Here is a 22,455-nt window from a genome sequence, read left to right on the forward strand (position 1 = left end):
GTTTAAAAAATGACAACAGTGAACAAGTTACTAACTGCCAGTCTAAACTGTGATCTCACACAAACAAACCCAAAAGGAAAGTGTGATTTAGAAACTATAAAGATGAAAATTTAAACACGAGATTTCCCGAGCCCACACTCTCTTAGAATTCAGAATTTTTTACTAACATCTTAACCAACAAGTTCTGACAAGATTTATTGTTATTATTGCAATGGGTACATTAAAAATCAAGTGGTAAATATTTAATTTTAGGGGGAAATGCACTGGGAATGAGTAGGCAATGTAGTTATTTTATTCATCTCTGAACATACAGTCTTATGCTCTTTAAGACTAAAACGTTGCGAGGTCTTTCATTGGATAGCTCTTGAACATTTTCCAAATATTCATCTGAGAAAAGGTTATTACAAAGAAGACAACATACAGTATTTGGCTATGATAGTTTACATGTAATTTTTAGTGGGCAGCTAAAAGATTTGACCAAATTTATGTAAGCAGCAAGGTTCTACATGCATTTCATACCTTTGATCAAGCTGTCATCACAAACTGGAATGATGCTTTGAGGAAGATAGAGTTTAACCAATTCGATGCTATATTTTGATTAGTAGCCTCAATTTATCTAAAATTCACAATGACCTGATTTGTTGATACAGACCAATGTTGTACCATACACTTAAATGATAAAGCAATAAATCTATTTATATGGAGTAACACTGATGATTCATTCAGATATAGTAAAGCTATCTCCAATTATTATTTATTTTTAGTTGCTCCTTACACTTCTTGACAAGTTACTCCTCCAATATCATTATGACAACTACTGCTAATGGCAAGGCTTAGAACAATAAGCCTGCAGGACAGTTCTTGCCAGGGACATATGGGTGAGCCATATGCAGGCTACTTTTCCTCCTTCTACCATATGTCCAAAGTACTAGGAAGCAAAGACTTTTGTCATTACATGTCTACTGAAGTCGTTTTCAAGTTATCAGAAGTTAGCACTTGATAATAAAATCTACAGTATGTAATCAGATGTGCTTTTAAAATGATAAAATTGTAAAATCAAGGTTAAAACTTTTTTCTTTTTTCTTCAGATAAAGAAATAAAATAATTGACTTGTCTTGTGTAGCTGACAAATAAAAAGAGGGCACATCCAATTTTGCAAATTACTCTATTGCCAGTTATTTTGCATGAACAAAAATATTTAGCTGCAAAAAAATCTTAAAATATCTAGAATGTTTTAAATGTTCTGGAAAATAAAAGTAGGAAGCTTAGTGTTTAAAGAAAAACAAATGACCACTTATTATGAAATTTAATTTCTGCTAATTTTTCCCCCCTCCCAGATAAGTTTCTTGATGTTTTCTCAGCTTGCGTACTTTTGGTGAAAGCAATTTATCAATATTTCTGCAGTACTAACACAATCTAGTGTCTAAATATGACTTATGTTTAACACAGATGGAAAATAGTATTTGCACAGTTGTACTTGTATTGTTTATTTCAACTTGTGTCAAACAGAGTTTAAAGGCTTGGTAAAATATTTTGAAATGCTGACAGATGTACAATCACATGGCATCTTGTTTCACAAGTTCACAATTAACAGTTTTCAAAATTTCTTTCTGTTCCTTGAACATGAACCCGGTAGAGGGAATGTTTCAGCCTGCCTCATTAGATCTGGCAGAGAAGGAATATTATGGGTACCATGGACTAGGGACCTACATGTGCTCCTCTGATGGGAAATCCACCATATAGAACAGGGGTGTCAAACTCAATTTCATTGAGGGCTGCATCAGGATTGTGTTTGACCACAAGGGGGCAAGTGGGCGTGGCTGGTATGGGCATGGCCAGCTCGACGTCCTGTCCTCTGCCAGAGAAAACAGAGCCTGGGAGGGCCGCGGATGGCACTCTCAAACTCTGTTTTTACTGGCAGAGACACTGTGACCCAGTTCCACGGCAGCCCCATGGGCCAGTTCTAAGTACCCCACGTGCCGGATCCGGTTCGCAGGCCTCGAGTTTGATACCCCTGATATAGAACATCCTTCACCCCAAAATTAGATTAGCTCTATAAATTTCTATATTTAAAGACCTTCAAGACCTGGTTATATTATCAGGCCTAGGAATCCAAGGGAATCAATGGCTTGCCTTGATGGCTCCATTGTTGAGATGCCATTCTTATCATCCCTTCATCTAGGAATGTTATTTTTGGTTTTTATGATATTTATTGATATGGATTTTTATACTTTATACCTGTTGCTTTTACATTTGTTATTTTATCTGATCATTGTGTACTGCCCACAGTAACTTTAGGTGAGAATAAGGGGGTAGGGGGATATAAATCTGATAGACAGACAAATGATAAGACACCCTTCAGAGTCAATATATAAAATATTATTGAGGCTAAAGTTTATTTGATTGGATTAGACTTGTTAAACTTGCATAGTGAATTCTGCAGCGTAACAAATGATTGACATTCTCTGTTGAATGAACTCATAATTACCTTCATACTACTTTAATACTTTTAATGCTATAAAACAGCCATTTACTTATTTGATCCCAAGGTATGAATCATATAACCTTGTTCTGTGTACTTTGCACCAGCAATAATTAATTTCACACTCTTACCTTCTCTTGCTTTTTTACAGGAATGCTCAAGTTAGGATATATTGAGGAACAATGTTTTCAATTAATTTTAGTAAATATTCACATATTTTAAAAATAAGCATTTCTAGGTTATCATGAAAAACATATTTACCCAAGAATAAATCCAACTGGCCATGTGGGGGTCATTCTTCTGAATAGACACGCACAAGGTGCATTAACATTGGTACAAATATATTGACAAATAAGTTTATATATTATTGGGGACAATTATTGGAAAAAATAAATGAAATAACATAGCATCTGTTTTCTGTCATTTTATTTCTAAACATATACAGACATGAAAGGCCAAGACAACTGTAATCTTATTTATTGGATTTATTATGATAGCCCAGACAGTCAGTCTCACGGCCCCACCCTAATTTTCTTGAGCCAAAGTGATGTCATGTCCAAAGCAGCATTAAGACTTCATTGCTACAATTCCAATTTTTTTCTGTAGTCTCCACCCTCTTTCTTCATAGCATGACACTACAAAAATAAGAGGCCCATCAGTGACCTTTCTTAGGGCAGGCACAACGGAAGCAGTACATTCTATAAACTTTCACTTTCCATAATAACGAGGAGTAATAATTCAGAAACAAATTCAGTCAAAGCAGTTTCAGTAAAAACAAAACAAACTATGACAAGATTATGGTTGTCTCTGATACCACATACTATTGTCTTTACTAGCAATCCGACTAGCTTTACCAGACTGACAATCATGCTACCTAAAGAAAGTCAGAATAAAAAAAAGCAGCTATTGCAAGTTTATTTTGCTAAAAATAGTTTTCCTTTACGCTGCTTTATCAGTATGTTGGTAAAGCACATATGTTATGGCCGAATGCTTCTATCAGGTTAGGAAAAGAAATCATATTTCACATTACATATTTTACTTCCACTTGACTCCAGATTCTATTAAACAATTGCATTTAAAATAATTAAAGCTAACCTATTTATACTTATTTATCTAGGAAAAACTGCATTAAATTAGATAGAGCTATATATTTTTAAGGGAAATTCAATGAAAGACGTGGATAGTAGAGTTAGCAAAATGTTAAGTATATATGTTAAGAACTTCTACACTAAGCCATATACAAGATGACATAGAATAAAATCCCACTTTTCAATATTATAAAGATACCAATCAAATATGATAAATGAAAAGCAAAACCCGTATTTTATTGCACTAAGTCCAAATAGAGAATTAAATACAAGCCCAATATTATAAGTAAATTACCTATATCCATTCTTCACTTTTAGAACAGTATTAACAATGTCAATGAAATCATTAAAAGGCTACAGTGAAATACCATTTTAATGTATTGCACAATTATCCTACATATTTAACTTGTATCATTTATCAACTGACTTACACTAGTTAATAAAACAAAGACAAATAAAATAAAGTAATAAAAAACTGCAAATGATACTGTATTTTGCAATGAAATGTCAGTGCAAAATAGCATGAATAAAACCCTATGCACAAACGAGTTTAAAATTCAAACTATCTCAGAAATGTAAAATCGAATCAAAGTATGTTTAACAGAAACTTTATAACAGATCACACAAGAATGTTAAATAGCTTCATTAATTTATATGAAATGGACAACTACTTTACATTTAGCATTTCTCTCAAAATATGCAGAATTCACTGTGACTTTTGCAATCAAATACTCAGTGGTCATCAACCAGAGTCATTAGGGTTTTTTTTAAGAAAGTTGCACTCAAAAACCAGAAAAGTAACACTTCCAACAGCACCACGATTTAAACACAATGCACCATATGTTGATTCTCAGCTTACAAGTTTGCCTGCTTCCCTCTAGTTTCCTCCCCCCATCCTATACATCTGATTAATACCAGCTGTTTCCCTCGATCTTCCCATTCAAGCCCGCAGGAGCCTTCTTTCTCAACTTTAAACTCCACTCTGCAGCCGAAATATATACAGCCACAAGGGCCTTGGGATTGAAAATGCAAAAAGGAGGAGATAGCGCTTCCACTGCAGAGGTCCACATCTACAATTTACTATATAACCACACCCACCGCATTGCAGAAGCCATGAGCGGGGGAGACGGGGTGGCGGGGGGGGCAGCAGACTGGAGCCCACGGAGAGAGACAGAACACGATGCCACCAATCGAGTGCACTCCCCCCCCAAAAAAGCCACGCCAGACAAGTGCAGGGGATCCTGCAAAAGAGCAGTCAAGTTGAAAGAAACCCAGGGACGTGAACAATTCTAAGTTAAACAAGCGCGGCGGAGTGCAAACCACATGGCATTTAAGGCGGGATGAAGCTACTTTTTCTTCTGCCGCCAAAACTACTTCGCGGCATAGCCACAGGAGCTGAGGCATTTCTTCTTCTTTTAAAAAGTATCGACCCACCAACCCACCCACCCTTTTATTTCCATTTCTTAGCGTTAAAAAGACCCAAGCCGGATCACCGTCAATAATTAATAGAGGTGATCAGGAAACGATGCTTCACGGACAGCAGTTAACACAAGGCGAAGCGCATGGCTGTCGCCAGAAATCAAGAAATATTGAGAGCGCAGACGCCCCCCCCCCAAAAAAAAAAACCCGATTACGACCTCGCTACCCTTGGAAAGGAAATTCCTGTAAGAATTCATCCCACTTAACCCGGGGGGGGGAGGGAGAAGCTCAGAAATGAAAGCGAGGTTCTACGTATAACTCCAAACGAGGCACCAAGACTCATCCGCGTATTTCTCTCATTTTAGATCCAGAACTCAATAGACTTACTCAAGGCACCCAAGCAAAGCGAAGACTTCCCTATGAAGAAAATCAGGCCACCCGGAGTCTTGACTACCGCACCATCAAGTAAATCACTGTTGGGGCTGCGGGCGTCTTATTGCCAGGGGAGTTTCCCCTCAAAAAACGGGAATGAAAAGCTGACGGGATGGATGCACCCAGGCTCGGCTTCGCGTTGGCGTGCAGTTTTTGCTAGGTGACCCTTTCGCCAAATATATAGAGAGACAAGCGGGTTGCACGAAGCGCGCCTGAGCAAAAGTCAACCCTGCCCCCAACTCCGGGCTCCACACGGACTTCTTCCCAATTTCCCTTCGGCCGAGGATCGCTATAACATATATATATACGCCAATATACCACCTTCCCCCTCCCCTTAACGATGCGACTCTATTCCTTCGGAATCCCACCGTCTCCAAAGGGAGCCGCTGCAGACCCTAATCGTGCAGGGAAGGAAAGAAAAAAAGTCAACTTGCACGTGCGATCATTACAAACAAGACCATTTCTCGGGCCTCTCTGGACAAATACACCGCCACTTCCAGCCAATTCATGCTGCGGTTTGCCTCTGCGTTTCCTCGCCGACCCGATGCAGATCGTACCATTCCTCCACGAGCCACCTTCAGCATTTATCGCTCCCCTCCCCCAGTTCCCCCCCCCCCGCGCCCTCTTTTCCAGCCCCAATTTTCAGGGCACACGGGGAGGACACGTAAATCAGCAAAAAGAACTTGGCCGGGACTAGCAAATAAAGCTACTTCGCCATCTAAATCAAGTCATCCGTACCTAGTTTAGCCAAGTCATCCAATGAATTGGCCGGTTGGACCCAGGCCATAAATTCCTCTCGTTTGCGTGCTTGTGTGAATGAGCAGCGACTTCTACCCAAGTTTTTTCCCCTCCCCTCTCCACCCCAGTTCGTAGACACGGGACGCAAACGTACATAATCCGCCCATCCCGTGCAATACCGGCGTTCTGCAGATCGATCCCGCTCGAAACCTTTCACCGCGAACTGTTAACTTAAAAATGGCTCCTAGTATATACATCACTACAGACTTAAATCAATGCAGAAGAGGAAGGCCTTAAAAGCTTCTGATCTTCCCCATTTCTCCAAATCTACTTCACATAAGAGAATTCCCCCAAACTGCGTGACAACACTATGCAAAAGGCGAGGGGGGAGGTCTGCGTACCTTATCAAAAAAGCCGCAGCCGCAGAACCCGGACCCAAGGATCGAAGTCTGTTCCAGCGCGTCACAAGGACGTGCAGCAGCTGCAGCAGTCAGAGCCACGCGTCAGCAGCAGCAGCACAGCCGGGATCTGCCCAGGACGAGCCCTCCGCAATTTTCAGCAAATCAGAAATGTGCAAGCGCTTCTAAGACCCCCGACCGACCTAAACGAGGTAGGAGCTACATCCGGCCAGTTTTTTTTTTTTTAAGTAGAAAATCAATTCTTTTACTTAGAACCGGATGCTGTACCATGAACACTTAATTATCAAAGACGGTCTCCCAGGCCTTATTATACATGGCATCATGTCTGCATTTGCAAAACGGCGTTAGCAGCTTCTACTTTATTTTGAAGGAAAAGCAACCGGTTGAGTAACACCAACAGTTATTTGTCATCAGAGACTGGAAAAAAAGCATAGGGGAAAAAGCTCCATCCAGAAGATTCCCAGGTTGCTCTCTTCCAGCTACTCTTTTATTCTACACTTTACCATTGCAGCAAATAAATATGGAAACAAAAAGGCAAGGGCAGCTTTGACACTCTTCTTGCCCTCCTGGTCTGACCACTGAAAACAGGATTGAACCATCTTATTGGCTAGGGAAAAAGGACAAGCTGTGTCTTCTGTCTGCAGCTCTGGATAGCGCAGCACAGAATTAATAATGAAGGAAGAAACACCTAATTTTCTCAGCCACTTATCCTGGTGTGGAGAGAGGGGGGATTAACTCAACTACTTCAGTTTTGAACATCACCCACCAGGAGGAACAGAGAACACAGGCAGAGGCAAAAATCCTTCTTCCATCTCTGCCCCTCCCAGAGGGCGTTGTCCACTGCTTTCTTTTGTATAGTTCCTCTCTCTGAATAATACAAGTGTCTCTCCTGCAGTATGCTAAGAAATGGGATGTGTAAACACCTAGGAAGCTGCAGAAGAGATTGTAGATGAAGAGTCAGAGATACCACCACCAGTTGTCCAATCTTGGGCACCTGCAAAAGTAGTTGACAGCTTTCGTTTTCTGTCACACTAAAAATGACAAAATTGATAAAGATGTGCATTTTTGTCAAAGATGGCAAATGAGAACCTGCACAGCACAAGAATAGGATGTTTGGGTTGACTAGAAGTTCATTAGTACATCAATACTTCTTCCTTTCAAAGCAGATTATAGTGATTTCCCTAAGGTAGCTTCACATTACTGTTACCACCAGATGGGAAAGACTGAAAACAAGAACTTAAGCCACAGCAGAGCTAAAATTCCAAAATTTTAGAAGTTGGTAGTTACAAGATGAGTGCTACATCTGACTCATATGACTTTCCCTAGGCCAAACAAAAAGGAATCGTAGCGGCTTTATTTAGATTATGTGAACAACTGTACAGCCAAATATCTTGCACTGTTTCATAGTAATTGCTTCTCATATCATTCCCCAATATTAATTCACATAGTTGATCAAATGTCTTAGTTCTATCAGCCTGGAATTTTTGTTTGGGTTACTATATGTGGATAAAATTTATTTCTGTATTAAAAGTTTACCCAATTACCCACATAGCCATTCTTCCATGCTTTCATCCCTGGGAGGAATTTGTTTGGGTATAAATTGTACTGCCTCCACAGCATGGCCTCCACAATGGGCTTATATTGTGCCATGTCTGGAAGGTAAGGAAAATTACCTTAGAATCAAAGAAGCCTAGTGCTGGAAGAGACCTAGGAGGTCTTCTAGTCCAACCCCCCTGCGCATAGTAGGTGTTCTTACTTCATCCTGAACAAACGGTTGTCCAGTCTTTTCTAAAAAAAACTTCCAGTGCTGGAGTAGCCACAACTTCGGTAGGCAAGTGATCCACTAATAGTTCTATCAGGAAATTTCTCCTTGGTTCCAGGTTGGATGTTCCTTTGATTAGCTTTCTATCCATTGCTTCTCGTCCTAACCATAGGTGCTTTGCACAATAAATCAATCTCTTCTTCCTTGTGACAGCTCTTCAAGTATTGGAAGTCAGCTATCTTGTCACTAAACATACCTAATTCCCTTAGTCATTCATCCTATGGTTTAGCCTGCAGCCCCTTATTATCTTTGTTGCTTTTTCTATGCACTCTTTCTAGGACCTCAGCATCTCTTTTGTATTGTGGTAACTAGAACTGGCTGTAGTATTCCAATATTCTTTAGCCTTTCTGTGGAGAGTTTATTTCCTGATCTGGACTACCTAGTGGGGCTCACCCATGTGACAATGAAGAGATGTTACATTTATTTTCCTGGCTGAAATATGAATATTACCAGTTGTAAAAAAAAACTCACCACCAACTGTAATGGTATATGGGAATGACCTTGGGGCACTGGGAAGAACAGCAGCCAGGATAATGGTCGGATAAGAGGCAGCTTAGCCCACAACAGGAATCTGGGTGTGGCAACTCTCTCAGAAGGAACCTCCCTAATTTCTTTGGATGTAAAGGTGATGGGGGACAAATGTATTTTTAGACTTGCACAGTTCTGTTATTGTAAACTTATAATAAAGTGGAATTAGTAGAATCTGAGTGTGTTTCTTGTCTGGACATCAACTACCATTAAGAATATGTAGCAGGATGGTACTCATAAGGACTGACATTTCCTTCCCATCATTTTATTCTTTTTTGTCTTCAAAGGACTGCTGATCTCAATCAATGGTATGTGTGAGTGTGTGTGAGAGGACATGTGTGTCCTGCTGTGTAGGGTTCTTGAAGTGATTGTTTTTGATTAAGTACCATCAAGTAGCAGCCACACAGACAGACCTTCAAAATGATTTGTCCCAAACTCAGATCTTCGACTGGTACAGCCATCATTTTCATAAGTGAATACATCCTCTTACTGTTTGTCATCCTTTTCTTCTCTTTTCACTATCCCAAGTCTCCTCCTCCTCCAAAGTCCACGGATTGAAAGGTTGTTGTTCAGTCGCTAAGTCGTGTCAGACTCTTCACAAGGCCCTCCTGGAGTTTTCCCAAATTCGTTGATTGACATTATAATCATCTCATCCTCTGCCCTTCTCCTTTTGCCTTCAGTCTTTCCCAAGATAATGTTCCAGATGAGCATTAGATATTGATCTGTACTACAAATTTAAAATAATTGGCTATTTTTCATATTCTTTTGGAATCCTAGCTAAGCAACTTCAATCAGCTGTCCTCAATTAACCTTCTAAAGTGATCCCAGAATACAAAAAGAATATTTATAATCCAATTTATTTTTCATTGATTCAACTAATTTTATCTGGAAATAAGTTTCACTGGCTTCATAGGAATTTAAAGGTTTAATTTAATTTAAAGAACTGAATTGTTAACTAATCATTTCAGAATCTATTTCAGTACCCTAAAATGATTCCAAACATGGTGCACTTCAGGTGAGCCCTCACTTCTTCAATAAATTATGACATGTAATCAAACTCATCTGGAAACATTACATTGATGAAACCATTCTAGAACCTGCTTATATTTAATGATCACTCCTGGAAAAAATAAGTAAATTGTAATAAAAATGTATAAATTTCTGCTGTGTAGTTAGCTGTGGAAGATTGAATTGAATGTGACACTTGTATCTCCTATCCAGGTTAGAGGGGAAATTGTTTGAAATTGCTGAGTAGTATAACTGATTTCTCGAATGTTTTTGGGGACTGATTGAGAACCACAGGGAGCTAGATATTGATTATTTATTAGCATTGTGTTTATTTATTGTGGTTTATTTGGATCTGCTGAGACTGTGGTGGATTTATTTTATTATAAGCTCCCTTGAGTCAATTATAATTTAGCAAAATATATCAAATATATTTTATCAAACAAAACAAAATACCATTTAAAAGCTGTTCAGAATATAATAAAAGTTGAATGAAAAACAATCAAGTTATTGGTAATGAAATGGAATTTATATGCAACACAATTTAATGTAAACTAATTTAAGAATGTATTCTAATAAGAATTCTAATATTTGTGAATGCACTTCTGCTAATAGAAAATATGTATGCTCAGATTTCCCTTCCTTCTGCAGCCTCTGAATCTCTTCTGGTTGTTTTCCTGAGCTTTGAATGGAAATTTTTCTGAGACAGCCTAAGACATGGAGAATTGTAGCACATTAGAAAAGCAAGAAAAATCAGATATACTCCTTTTGTGTATGCTCAAAAATGTATTTCAGCTTTGAATTAACGCTATAGCCTTTCGATTGGATACAGCAGTGGTTCTCAACCTGTGGTCAGCTGAGCCCTGGGGGCCCGTGATGTCATGGAAGGGTGTCCATGAAGGCTTGAAGTAATGTTATGATTTAAATCTTGAGTTAAGTCTTTATGATCTGTGGCCATGGCCCACAAAAAGTATTTAAAGAGGGTCCGTAGTGAAGTAAAGTGTGAGAAATTTGACAAATCCTGAAAATAACCAGAGTTTGGTGGGAAGGCTAAGAACACACACACACACACACACACACACACACACACACACACAGGTCCCACCATTCTGCCCAAAAAGAAAAGTTTTCAGCTCTTTCTAAATCTGTCACTGTCAATCTTCCCATGTCAAGAACCTCTTCCCCAGGGGTAAAATGCTCCCGGTTCGGACCGGATCATGTGATCCGGTAGCGATGAGGGCGGGTAGTTCGGAAAACCGGTAGCAAAAATCCCTGACCATGCCCATCCAGTCCCCACTTGCCTACTTGGCAGCTTCCTCCTTCTTTCGGTCTCCCTCACTATTCCGGCCTTGCTTCGGCTGCTGCAAACAATTGCATCAGCTAGCAACTGAATCTGCCTGCCTGCAATCCATCTCATCGGTGAGCAATTCAATCTGCCTGCCTTTTCCCTTGAAATGAGTAAGTAAGGGGAAGGGAGCTTTAAAAAAAAATGTTAATTGGGGTTTTTTTTAGGAGTTTTTTTTTAGACAGCAATTTAAAGTTAAGAAAGTTTTAAATTTAGCTGCTTTTATCTAAAAATATAAATAAAATAAAATAATAAAATAAAATAAAATATTTGTGCTGCTTTCTGAGATTTGGTGTGTTTCTGTAGTGTTTCATTTTAACTACACAAACACACAAAGCTGTATGTGGCATTTTGTGTGTGTATGAGAGAGTCAGTTGTGTTTTGTGTGTGTGTAAAGTGTAAAAGACCTCTGAAAAGGACAATATGTCTGGACCAGGGGTGAAATCTACTTACCTTCCTTACCGGTTCGGAAGTGCATACATATGTGCGCCATGTGCACACACACCCTCTGTGCATGCGCAAAACCTTTCTACGCATGCGCAGACAGTACAAAATACATTACTTCCTGGTTAAAACCAGGAAGTAACAACAGCCGGGTAGGTGGGCGGAGCCTCGCAGCGCGATTGCTACAGGTTCTCCGAACCACCACCTGAGATCACTATCAGATCGCGCGATGCAGTCCGAACCGGGAGCATTTCATCCCTGGTCTGGACTGATACATAAATGATCTGGTGCATCTCAAAATAGTCCTTCAAGATATTCCTCAATTTATGACCACAATTGGGGCTGGAACTTCCTTTGCTAAACAAGGTAATCATTAAGAGAATTGATTCCAATTTTGTGATTCCTTTTTGCCACAGTCATTGAGTGAATCCTGCTTTCCCTGTTGACTTTGCTTGTCAGAAGCCCCCTGGGAAGATTGTAAACAGCAATCGCCTGACCCTGGAACATTGCGACCATTTTAGATACATGCTGGTTGCCAAGCATCCAAATTCAGATCACATGACTGCAGGGGACCATGGGAATATTGTGTGGTTGTAAATGTAAGGAGCTGTCATAATTCACTTTTTTCAATGCCATTGTACCTTTGAACAGTCATTAAATGAACGAGGATAAGATGAGGATTATTTGAGTATTTTAAGCAAATACATTATTTGACAATATATCTTTAGAGCAAATGGATTAAATATATGGAGGAAAGACTAAACTTCCATAGTTTGCTAGAAGTTGGGATTGCAGAAAGACTTTGGGTGAAGAATGATCATATTCTCTTTCACTTTTTCGAAAATTGACATGTAATAAGACATGGAATATTATCTTCCTACTAATTCCTATTGTCTTGAGACTAGAAAGACAGCAGTGTCTGATATTACTGATGAAATAAAAATGATAATTGTGTCCTTTCAGACTGCAACCATCTATTTACTTAATGGGAAATAAATGCCACTGAGTTCAGTAGACTTCTGTCTGAGTAGACATATAGATAGGATTACATTATAAAGGGCAAACAATTTATGAACTAATTACTATAAGCAGGATCCTTGTTCAGAATAGGATGATCTAACTATAATTTCATATGCCTTTCAAAAGTTAACTTCTGGAAACTGGCAGACCATTTATAATGATCAGGCTATACCAAACAAGATGTTTGTACACTGAACTTCCTTTGGACAAAGGAATTTATAGGGATCTTTAAATACTGTAAGAACATTGTTAATAAGAACAAAGTTAAACATTGGCTTATATAAAAGTACAACATATCTTGGATCAATAACAGTACTGTATGAACCTACTAACATTGCTAATATGCACAGATGAATTTTGACCCAACTGAGGAATCAATTAGCTTACTGTGGCCAGCCATATTAGTAACTCAAACAACCATGAGACTAGGTCCAGGTACTATCCAATATCAACAAAATTAAGGAGACCTGAGTATAAAGCAGGGGTGTCAAACTTAAGGCTCAGGGACTAGATCCAGCCCGTGGGGCGCTTAGATCTGGCCTGCGGGGCTGCCCTGGAAACAACGAAGGACTAGCCCACCGTGCCTCTTCCAAGTGAAAATGGAGCTTGAGAGGGCCGAGGGCGGCCCTTGCATGCTCCATTTTTGCTGGCAGAAGGATTTCAGGAAGCCAATGCAGCTGATGATAGATCTCAGGAGCCCGTTTTTGTTGGCAGAGTGCTCTGGCCACTGCCCCCGACACAAGCGACACTGAGCTGACCACACCCATCCTGGCCATGCCCCCTCCAGCCCCCCGAGGTTAAACACAACCCTGATGTGGCCCTCAATGACACCCCTGGTATAGTGTATCACAAAGACTGCACTCGATTGCAAAACTCACTGCAAGATCTGGAGTATACCTCTTAGACACTTAGTATACCTCTTAGTATACTTAGTATATCTATTAGTATATATTTAGTATAGTATATTTAGTATACCTCTTAGACACTTAGGATGTCTCAATTGTTGCATGTATGTGCATGGGTTCACTGATGTAATGAAATCTTCCACTTTCCTCTTGATACACAAATTAATAAGGTGCCAAGTATTTTATTTGTTTATCTATTATATCCTTACCTTTCTCTTCTGGTGAACACGCAACACAGTTAAATATAATAATATGAAGTTAACCAATACAGATTAAAAATAACAATAACATAAATTATAAAATTAACCAATACTTTAAAACCTGGCAAAGGAAAAGCACTGTACAAATTCCTTAAATGTTGAAAGAGTGTTAGATACAATACCAAGTAAGTAACCTAGGGCAAAGCTCTATTCTCAATGCCTGAAACATGAAAACTGACAGAAGTGCATCTTCAAGACAGCCTTTCTCACCAATCTTAAGTGGGTAAGTACATAAGAAGGAATGTGCATCCTTAGATAGTCAAGTCCTATCTTTAAATACCAGTATCAGCACCTTAAATGTATCTGCTAACAACTGGCAGCCAAGGCTGATCTTTCAGTACAGGCATCATTCTAATCGTTCAACATTGCACTGGTTCACGAAGTTTTATACCATCTTAAACTTCCAGGCAGCTTTATAGGTAACCCTGCAGAAAGTCAGTTGCAGTAGTCAAGAAGAAACATAACACAGGTTGGATAACTTCAAAGGCATTAGCAGGATCCGATGCTATTGCATTGCTTCAGCACAACAAAAGCTTTATACCTTTGATACTGGCACATAAAATATCACAACACAGAGAACAATGATCACTTCATCATTTGCTTCCCCTCCACAGATCCCTCTTGATAACTATATCCAAATCCTACCAGCTCAAAAAGAAAGGCAGCTAGTACCAAGGCATAACTCTGCACAATATTTGCAGATGCACAATATTTGCAGATCCCTCGCATCCTGGACATAAACTGTTCAACTCCTACCCTCAAAACGACGCTCTAGAGCACTGCACACTAGAACAACTAGACACAAGAACAGTTTTTTCCCGAAGGCCATCACTCTGCTAAACAAATAATTCCCTCAACACTGTCAGACTATTTACTGAATCTGCACTACTATTAATCGTTTCATAGTTCCCATCACCAATCTCTTTCCACTTATGACTGTATGACTATAACTTGTTGCTGGCAGTCCTTATGATTTATATTGATATATTGACCATCAATTGTGTTGTAAATGTTGTACCTTGATGAACGTATCTTTTCTTTTATGTACACTGAGCGCATATGCACCAAGACAAATTCCTTGTGTGTCCAATCACACTTGGCCAATAAAATTCTATTCTATTCTATTCTAAAAGTGCCTCAAAAAGCAGTCATGTAAAAATCCAGTGGCAGCTAAGGAACAAAAAACTCACAGATTGCTGACTTGCACTTTCAAGGAGAAATGAACACATGCTAAACAGGCTGAACCTCAATCCTAAAGTCCATTTTCAATTTTACCTATATCACCTACAGCTGCTCTGGATTTCATGTTTCCACTCATACAGCCCATTATTAGATAGGCATCATTCAAAGGCATCAACTACTTCCTTGGAATAGATCAAGGGTAACATCAAAATTCTGAACGATTTCCACTAGCAGTTTCATGCAGATAAGAGATTGAATGGCATAATGGACAAGATTGGAACCCACAGATTAACTGCTAATGTGATGTTTTTCAACTAGGGCAACTTTAAAATATGTAGACTTCCAACTCCCAGAATTTCCCAGCCACCAAGATTGAAAAATACTGAGCTAAGGTGTTGAATAGTTGTCCCCAATGCCATCTTCTAGATACAGAACAATAGAAAGAGCCAGTCCAGTCTTAGCAGGCATTTCAGAAGCGTTCCATGGTAAGTGGAATCAAGACCATTGAAAAATCCAGAATCCAGCAGGATTGCTTGTCCCATTTGGTGTTAAGTATCCTGCAAAAAGTAAGAAAGCTGCTTCTGAGTCCCCTAGTTTTTTTAGTTTTTAAATAAGAATCTAAGTAAAAATTTCTTTCTGCAGAATACAGTTTTCAGTTAAGGTGAATATGCACAATGACTTCAACAACTGGTGCACACAACTTCAGATCTGATTCGATGGGGGATTGGATAGAGAATCCATATTTTGAGATGACATTGAAACACGGGCCGGCCAAGTGCGAGGAAGCGTATCATGCAACTGTTTTTCAAAACGAAGCTTGGGTATATATGGGTCCCATACAAAGCCATCCACTAATTAGAGTATTCAGCTATTCAACCAATAGCTGAATACTCTAATTAGTGGATGGCTTTGTATAGGAGGTATACCCATCTCTGCTCCTACTACTGTAGTACACAGATTTACCCACCCTCAAGATGCATTTCAAGAAAGTGGCCTATACCTGTTCCAATAAGGGGACATTTATATATCCCCACAAATATGTGCCATTGGAACTATTTTGCTGTTATATATCTTTATGAATGGAAATAGAGAATCAGGATAGTTGTGACTGGCCCAGGCTGTAGCACTTAAAAACTGCCCTTAAAATGTGAGAACCAGAAACTTGTTTCTTAAAAACAAGACCTAAATATATATGACAAATATATGATTTATAGGTTCCCTATCCAAGCTCCAGCTATAACTAGCCCATCCCTTCCTGAAAAGAATTACCTTGCTCTTGGACTTATTCGTGTTCAGTTAGTTGAATGCACAATATGAACTAAACCTGTGCAACCATCTTTTCTTACTTACTGGAGTGCATGGTAGCAATATTAAATCATCTGCGTAAAGCAGAAACTCCTACAAGTTTACAGATTATATCTTTAATAAACCAAGTAAGATTGCATTAGCTTGGCAAGATTTCTGTCTGTAGGCAAGGAACACAAGGGAAACTGCTTAGAAGAATGTCTTTCTTGGATTTTGGAGCCTGACAAGATCTAATCCAGCTTGCTTTCCAGGTAACAAGCTACTTTCAATTACCTTGTCCTCGATTTTTGTTAAAAGATATTTGGCATTTAATTCTGATGTGGTGTCAATTAGACTAATCAGTCTATGATTTGAGGGATCATTCTTATTGCCCTTTTGTAAATGGGGACCACAACAGACAGTACCAAACTTGCTGGAATTTGTCAGGAATTATTTATATGAGTAAATAAACCAGCAAATCAGGGGAGCCATCAATTAATAGTATAAAGTTTTAAAAAATAAACAATCATTTTAATCAATGAAATCAATTTTTATTTGCAGTTATTTCCATATTACTGTTTATAAGAAATGTAACCATGACCAAAAATGCATAATCAGTACACACTTCAATTCAAGTCGTCTTGCTGAATTAAGTGCTTATTTAGAGTATCAATCTGAAGCAAAAGAAAATGCCATAAGGTTTTTAATTTGAAACCTATTAAGTGTGTGATATGGTTCATTATAAACCATGTCTAATAGTCCAAATATCTTGTAATACAGAACTGTATTATTTACATAATTCATAGTTATAAGTTGAAATTATAACACTGAAAGCTTTTATAGTCTTTTCCTTAAAATCTCTGCTAAAATGTTGCCCAAACATTTCTATAAAAAAACATTTTGGTTTGGAATTAGGATTTGTTCCTGCAATAGAAACTTCTGTCCTCTGAAGGCTTCTTATCCACAATGTGAATCCTGCTAAGGGAGTGGATGAGGATTTAGTTTTCAAAGATTCCCTATCAGTTTATATGACCTCTCCCACAAATCTGCTCTGAAGAACTGGGAGATCTTTCCAGTGAGAAACTGCAGAATCTAGAAAAATATTTTTTTATTTATGCATTTATATATATAATATTTCTAGGCCATTCTGCATTAGATGCTGTCAGAACAGCTTACAAGTAAAATAATAATGTGCAAACAAAGGGAGACAAGAAATAAATGCATAAATCCATCACTTAACATACTCGTCAAACAAAAACAAAGTGAAGTCTAAGCTGGCCTCAAAATATACCTATCAAACCTCCAAATCGCCCCAACTAGTTAGATGATATTTCTGTTCCACTCTCCAGTTTTGGACTCCTGTGACATTTTGAAGCTTTGGGAACTGCTGGTGGAAGCAGAAAAATGATAATAGATTAACTCCTCTTTCTTATTCATAGATGTGGAACATTTCAAACATACTTTAAATGGTTAGCTGCTTACATAAACAGCTCATCCCATACAGAGAGCTAGCATATGAAGCCACAAGTTTTCCCTCTCACTAAGATTGAAAATGTCATATATAAAATGCCTGCTTTTGAGATTATAAAACCTTGCACAGATGACATTTTTTTCAGAAACTAGAAATAGGACATGAAGAGTTGTACCTGTGCACAGGCTGTGCTAATTTTTTCTTCTAGTTTGATCCATTGCCTGGTCATAGTTTTTCTTGTTTTCAAGTAGCACTTGAAAACAATAATAACGATGCTACAGGAATATAAGTACAATCCTAAAACAATTGGAGCAGTATGTGAATTGACAAATTCACCACCAGTCAATTACAAAAGGCAGCTTTATTTGCAACTTGCTTACATCCTGTGATGATACCTCTAACACCATCAGCATCTGCATATCCAAAGTTCTTGGGAAGGGCTTAATATGTACATAAAATGACAAATCCACTCTAAACATCTGGCTGTGTGATGAATCATAACAGCAGAAGCGTCTCCTGAATTGTGACTTGTTTTAGCTTATATAATTCATCACGTAGAAAGATTACTTCCTGCACCAAAATCAGCAATAAATTAGATTTTATTTTAAATATTCTAAGAACGTATTGAGAAAATCTAATACATTATATATATAATACATTATATATTACACAAAATGTAATAAATCACATTTATTACATTTATTTATTACATAAATAAATAAGCTGTGTTATCTTGTGTTATCCATTTTCTATTCAATTTTTTTAGTCTTTATAAACTGGAGCTTTCATTTAAAAAGTCAAATGCTTTGATGTTTTTTTACAGTGAAGATTTGTTCATTATAGTCTATAGAGTCAGTACTGGTTGTGGCATTCTAGCATGCCTGAACACTTTTTAAAATGATTTTTTAAAAACTGAACACTACTGACATTCTACAGCATATTGATCAATTCTCCAAAAACCCTAAAGATGGTTGCCAGTTGGAGAGAGTGAGTGTTTTAATGCTTTACATAGTTTGCTGTGGTTATAGAAAGTAAGATTAACAACTAAGTGAAACAGGAATCATTTCAAAATTCAAATGATAAATATGTTTTGATAATCTGCTTGCCAACTTCTGGGAGTCTGTTCATTTTACATTATATACCAAGCAATATATTTGAAGACTCTAGTTTTAATTAGCCATAACAGAATGCTTTATTTGCAAGATTCTTTTATGTAGCCTTATAGTAAACTAGAATTAGCTCCTCTGGGTCGTATTTCCTTTCTAGAATACCAGGGAAGGTTGACATCAATCTTGAAAGTCTGAAAGTACAATTCTCCCGCCATCTCCTTTACAGTCTGAGAGGTTGAGGGGGGTCCTTTCAAAGCCTCTTTCTCCACCCATTAAGCAGTTGCAAACTATGCCTTCTTTTATACGACTGTTCCCTAGGCTGCACCTCTTTGCCCTGTTTTTCAAAATCTTTCTGAAGGCTATCTATACTCTATACTCAATATATGTCCATGTACATACGTAGATGCATACACATTAATGCCGTTTAAAAATTTTATGTGGAATTTCATAATTAGTGTGAACCTACTTGTAGACTGTCTCCATGGATAGGCTGCTAACTGTTCAATATGCCAGAACATTTTAAGAAATGTTCAACTGCTGCTGTGAACAGCATCCTCAATTCCTTTGTCTATGGTAATCTATAGCAGGGGTCTCCAACCTTGGTCCCTTTAAGACTTGTGGACTTTAACTCCCAGAGTCCCCTCAGCCAGCAAAGCTCTGGGAGTTGAAATCCACAAGTCTTAAAGGGACCAAGGTTGGAGACCCCGATCTATAATATGGGAATGAGGCCTCCTCGATGACATCTTCTTTGGAATTAGGCTGACAGCTCTCTCTGCAAGTTATCTATTTAGAATTCTGTTTTTCTTAAATAAGTCTAGACCGAAGAAGACAGAAAGATCTAGACAGAAACTCGGTTGTCCTACCTATCACTGGCTTTCTCCAAATAATTACTCCCTCAAGAGAAAAAAAATATTAATAAGCAAAAAGGCATTGACTTTCAATGCAACAAAAAGGCCCAAAAAGATCATCCACCATTCCTCAAATTTGCCAACTTTAACATGTTTCCTTAATTTCATCCCACAAGAACAATACAGCCATAAGTACATCTTGCTTGAATGCCAAAGCATCTGAATGGCACTAACCTAAATTTTCTATATCCTTTATTACATCACATGCTTGTGGGAAAATTATTGAATGTACCAAAACAGACTATAATGTGATAAATAGGATATTCGCCCATGCAAGACAAGATGAATATTCCATATTCATTCTCAAAACACAAGTTAATTATACCAAATGTGTATCATCTGTAAGCGAAAACAGATTCTGTTTTAAGATTATAAAACCTTGCACAGATGACATTTTTTTCAGAAACTAGAAATAGGACATGAAGAGTTCTACCTGTGCACAGGCTGTGCTAATTTTTTCTTCTAGTTTGATCCATTGCCTGGTCATAGTTTTTCTTGTTTTCAAGTAGCACTTGAAAACAATAATAACGATGCTACAGGAATATAAGTACAATCCTAAAACAATTGGAGCAGTATGTGAATTGACAAATTCACCACCAGTCAATTACAAAAGGCAGCTTTATTTGCAACTTGCTTACATCCTGTGATGATACCTCTAACACCATCAGCATCTGCATATCCAAAGTTCTTGGGAAGGGCTTAATATGTACATAAAATGACAAATCCACTCTAAACATCTGGCTGTGTGATGAATCATAACAGCAGAAGCGTCTCCTGAATTGTGACTTGTTTTAGCTTATATAATTCATCACGTAGAAAGATTACTTCCTGCACCAAAATCAGCAATAAATTAGATTTTATTTTAAATATTCTAAGAACGTATTGAGAATATCTAATACATTATATATCTAATACATTATATATTACACAAAATGTAATAAATCACATTTATTACATTTATTTATTACATAAATAAATAAGCTGTGTTATCTTGTGTTATCCATTTTCTATTCAATTTTTTTAGTCTTTATAAACTGGAGCTTTCATTTAAAAAGTCAAATGCTTTGATGTTTTTTTACAGTGAAGATTTGTTCATTATAGTCTATAGAGTCAGTACTGGTTGTGGCATTCTAGCATGCCTGAACACTTTTTAAAATGATTTTTTAAAAACTGAACACTACTGACATTCTACAGCATATTGATCAATTCTCCAAAAACCCTAAAGATGGTTGCCAGTTGGAGAGAGTGAGTGTTTTAATGCTTTACATAGTTTGCTGTGGTTATAGAAAGTAAGATTAACAACTAAGTGAAACAGGAATCATTTCAAAATTCAAATGATAAATATGTTTTGATAATCTGCTTGCCAACTTCTGGGAGTCTGTTCATTTTACATTTATATACCAAGCAATATATTTGAAGACTCTAGTTTTAATTAGCCATAACAGAATGCTTTATTTGCAAGATTCTTTTATGTAGCCTTATAGTAAACTAGAATTAGCTCCTCTGGGTCGTATTTCCTTTCTAGAATACCAGGGAAGGTTGACATCAATCTTGAAAGTCTGAAAGTACAATTCTCCCGCCATCTCCTTTACAGTCTGAGAGGTTGAGGGGGGTCCTTTCAAAGCCTCTTTCTCCACCCATTAAGCAGTTGCAAACTACGCCTTCTTTTATACGACTGTTCCCTAGGCTGCACCTCTTTGCCCTGTTTTTCAAAATCTTTCTGAAGGCTATCTATACTCTATACTCAATATATGTCCATGTAGATGCATACACATTAATGCCGTTTAAAAATTTTATGTGGAATTTCATAATTAGTGTGAACCTACTTGTAGACTGTCTCCATGGATAGGCTGCTAACTGTTCAATATGCCAGAACATTTTAAGAAATGTTCAACTGCTGCTGTGAACAGCATCCTCAATTCCTTTGTCTATGGTAATCTATAGCAGGGGTCTCCAACTTTGGTTCTCTTTAAGACTTGTGGACTTTAACTCCCAGAGTCCCCTCAGCCAGCAAAGCTCTGGGAGTTGAAATCCACAAGTCTTAAAGGGACCAAGGTTGGAGACCCCGATCTATAATATGGGAATGAGGCCTCCTCGATGACATCTTCTTTGGAATTAGGCTGACAGCTCTCTCTGCAAGTTATCTATTTAGAATTCTGTTTTTCTTAAATAAGTCTAGACCGAAGAAGACAGAAAGATCTAGACAGAAACTCGGTTGTCCTACCTATCACTGGCTTTCTCCAAATAATTACTCCCTCAAGAGAAAAAAAATATTAATAAGCAAAAAGGCATTGACTTTCAATGCAACAAAAAGGCCCAAAAAGATCATCCACCATTCCTCAAATTTGCCAACTTTAACATGTTTCCTTAATTTCATCCCACAAGAACAATACAGCCATAAGTACATCTTGCTTGAATGCCAAAGCATCTGAATGGCACTAACCTAAATTTTCTATATCCTTTATTACATCACATGCTTGTGGGAAAATTATTGAATGTACCAAAACAGACTATAATGTGATAAATAGGATATTCGCCCATGCAAGACAAGATGAATATTCCATATTCATTCTCAAAACACAAAGTTAATTATA

The 22,455-nt window shown here is 37.9% G+C and overlaps 1 protein-coding gene across 6 annotated transcripts in view; it reads right to left on the bottom strand.

Moving 5' to 3' along the window:
* The window catches only part of EPB41L3 (erythrocyte membrane protein band 4.1 like 3), a 158,458-nt gene that overhangs the window by 97,180 nt on the left and 38,823 nt on the right, over positions 1-22,455 (bottom strand). For 2 of the 6 annotated variants that reach the window (XM_058177309.1, XM_058177305.1), the window contains exon 1: positions 6,561-6,896. The exons of 2 other annotated variants lie outside the window; for them this stretch is intronic. The gene's annotated coding sequence lies outside the window, so the exon portion shown is untranslated. Of the gene's footprint in view, positions 1-6,313; positions 6,352-6,560; positions 6,908-22,455 lie in introns of those variants that run through there. 2 more of the 6 variants (XM_058177310.1, XM_058177306.1) reach the window with 2 other exon arrangements.

The sequence above is a fragment of the Ahaetulla prasina genome, chromosome 3 (assembly GCF_028640845.1).
Source record: "Ahaetulla prasina isolate Xishuangbanna chromosome 3, ASM2864084v1, whole genome shotgun sequence".
Lineage (NCBI taxonomy): Eukaryota > Metazoa > Chordata > Lepidosauria > Squamata > Colubridae > Ahaetulla > Ahaetulla prasina.